The sequence below is a fragment of the Arachis stenosperma genome, chromosome 6, assembly GCF_014773155.1.
Source record: "Arachis stenosperma cultivar V10309 chromosome 6, arast.V10309.gnm1.PFL2, whole genome shotgun sequence".
Lineage (NCBI taxonomy): Eukaryota > Viridiplantae > Streptophyta > Magnoliopsida > Fabales > Fabaceae > Arachis > Arachis stenosperma.
Genome location: NC_080382.1, coordinates 58,562,022 through 58,565,337, shown reverse-complemented (window position 1 = coordinate 58,565,337; position 3,316 = coordinate 58,562,022).

Sequence of the window (3,316 nt, the reverse complement as noted above, 5' to 3'; positions counted from 1 at the left end):
GGGCTTCGAAACGATATAAGATTTGCCATAGTTGCATCACGCATAGGGGCGCGCACGCGCACGGTACGCGGACGCGCCGATGGTGGCACATGACCCACTTAATGCAACACGTGGCCAGCGATTTTAGAAGCCTTGTGGGCCCAATCCAACTCATTTCTGATGCTATTTAACCCAAGGAGTGAAGAGGGAAACACAGGTTAGTTACCATTAGTTTAGTTTAGTAGTTAGAGTTAGTTTCTAGAGAGAGAAGCTCTCACTTCTCTCTAGAATTAGGATTAGGATTAGGTTTAGTTCTTAGATTTAGATTTAGATTCATCTTCTTCTACTTCTATCTTCTCAATTCCTTGTTGTTACATTCATTCTTCTTCCATTCTTTTATTGTAATCTCTTTTATGTTGTTCTTATATTTTGTTGTAGATCTAGTATTGTTCCTTCTACTTTCTTTCAATTCAATTCAAGGTAATTCATAATAAATGTGTTTCTTTTGATTGTTGTTGTTAATTCCTTTCAATAAATGTTGTTAGATTCTATTCTTGTTGTCAATTTGCTTTGCTTTTCTTTTGTGCCTTCCAAGTGTTTGATGAAATGCTTGGTTGGATTTTAGTGTAGGTTTTGTTCCTCTTGGCCTAGGTAGAGTAATTAGTGACTCTTGAGTTATCTAATTCTTTTGTTGGTTGATAATTAGAAGTTGCTAATTGATTTGAATGCCTCTAAAGCTAGTCTTTCCTTTAGGAGTTGATTAGGACTTGAGGAATCAAATTGATTCATCCACTTGACTTTCCTCCATAGTTAGAGGTTAACTAAGTGGGAGCAATGGACAATTTGTTATCACAATTGAAGAGGATAACTAGGATAGGACTTCTAGTTCTCATATCTTGTCAAGAGCTTTGTTAGTTGTTAGTTTATTTCTGATGACAAGTCATCATATACCCATTTTCTATGCTTTTTCATACAAGAAATTTATGATTTGTGCTTAAATATTGAATGCTTTTGTGCTTAAATGATATATTTTCTTGATCTTTTAATTTTAAAAATCTTGTAGGAAAAAAAGAAGAAAAAGAAGCAAAGAAGCACAAAAAAGGAGAAAAAAAGAGCTTTGGGACACACTTTAAAGTTGGAGCACACTTTGGAGCCTTAGGCCACGCTTTTAAAAGCGTGGCCCATGACAAAATCAAAGAGGAAAACACCCAGCACGCACACTGCCCTGCCCTTGCCAAGGGCAGGGCAGAATCATAATGAAGCAAAGTGAGGATGAAGCAAATTTTGGCTAAGTTAAAATCTGGGCGCTCACAGCATGACCATGCCTACTTCAAAGGGCTATAACTTGAGCTACAGACGTCCGGTTGATGTGCTTTCAGTTGCGTTGGAAAGCTGACATTCAGAGCTTTCCAACGATATATAGAAATCCATATTTGGCGTCCAATTCAGGTAGGAACGAAAGGCATCTTTAAGGGCCAAAAACAAGCAAAAATAAACCAAGGAAAAGGAGTAGCGTGTGCATCCACCAAGTTTCGAACTTGGAACTTCATCTTTTGGAAACATTGCCCTGCCCTCCGCGAGGGCAGGGCAGCATTTTGTGATGCACACACACACACCAGATTGGCGCACCAAAGAAGGCTTCGGCAGCACCAGCAGCACGCACAAGCACCAAATTGGTGCACCAGATTTTTCTGCCCTGCCCTCCGCAAGGGCAGGGCAGCATCTTCACACTCCAAGCCCGCATCACGCACGCACCAAGGGTGCAAGCAACATTTTCTGCCCTGCCCTCCACAAGGGCAGGGCAGCCTCCTGGGAGCATATGGGCCAAAATCAACCGAAATTCAATTTAATTCCATTCCTCACCAAATTGAATCAAGGCCATCCAAGACCCATTCTCCCTCAAATCCAAGGCAAGCAAAGCCCACTCAACATGACTCAAAGGCACAAGAACAAGCTAGAATTAGGATTTTCATTTTGTTTTAATTTTATTTTCATTTTTCATTTTGTAAAGCCTATATAAAGGCATCAATTCCATCTTTGTAGAGAGAGCTCTTTCTTTTATTTCTTTTCTGTCTAAAATCTGGGATTGAGAGTGAAGGAATTCTGTTTCCCTCTTGGTCTAAGATTTCTCTTGTTATTCTTCTGCACAATTTCAGTGAATTGAGTTTTGGATCCAAGTTTTTCTCTACGGCTTTCATCTTTCTTTCTTCTTCAATTTGCTTTCTACCTAGATCAAGGAAGGGATTGAGATCTAGACTTGTTTTCTAGTCTCCTCCACCCCTGAGATCTTCAACTTTCCCTTAGCTATTGAAATTGAGCTGCATTTTACTTTCTGTTTCATTCCTCTTCTGCTACATTTACTTTTCTGCAATTTCCTTTCCTGCATTCTCCACTTTCACATCTTTGTTCACATTGAGCTAGATTTAATTTCCTGCACATTTACATTTTCTGCAATTTAAATTTCTAGTTGCTTAATCTATTGCTCTCTTTAATTTCCAGCACCCACTCCCCTTTACTTTTGATGCAATTTACTTTTCTTGCAATTTAAGTTTCAGCTATTTTACTTTCTTGTTGTTTAAGTTACTTGCAATTTTATTTTCTGCATCTTTTAAATTCCTTGCAATTTACTTTCTGTTGATCAACTTCACACAATTCACTTCAATGTTAGCTTGACTAAACTAATCACCCACTAAAATTGCTTGATCCATCAATCCCTGTGGGATCGACCTCACTCTAAGTGAGTTATTACTACTTGATGCGACCCGGTACACTTGCCGGTTGGATTTGTGTGTTGGAAATTCATTTTTCCACAAAAACACCATCAAGTTTTTGGCGCCGTTGCCGGGGATTGATTAGATCAACAATGATTAAGTGGGTGAGAAGTCTAGATCAAGCATTTTTTTTTGTTTTTATTCTCTGTTTTAACTTGAAACCAAGGTGTTTGTGTTTTTGCCTCACTAAGAAATTCTGTCTCTGTGACATGAATTTCAATTTTCAATGGTGTTGTGTTTTGCAAAATACAAATGGAGTTCAACTCATCTTGCAGTCAAACAAAATTTCTCAGGATATCACCCACCATCACCAACCTCTAATGGTGGTTGGGGATATCACCAAGAATTAACAGATTATGAGCACTCCAATTTATGGAGAATTGCTTCAAAGACACAAGATGAGCAAGAGAATCATATGGGACACTTCCCAGAGACACAATATGATCCAGATTTTGATGAGTCTAACAACTACTCATATTGTGACTGGGAAAGTCAAAATCAAAGAAATCTTAGCAATCCATACTGTGATGAGTTCAACAATTCTTCAAATTGTGATTCAGAGGATC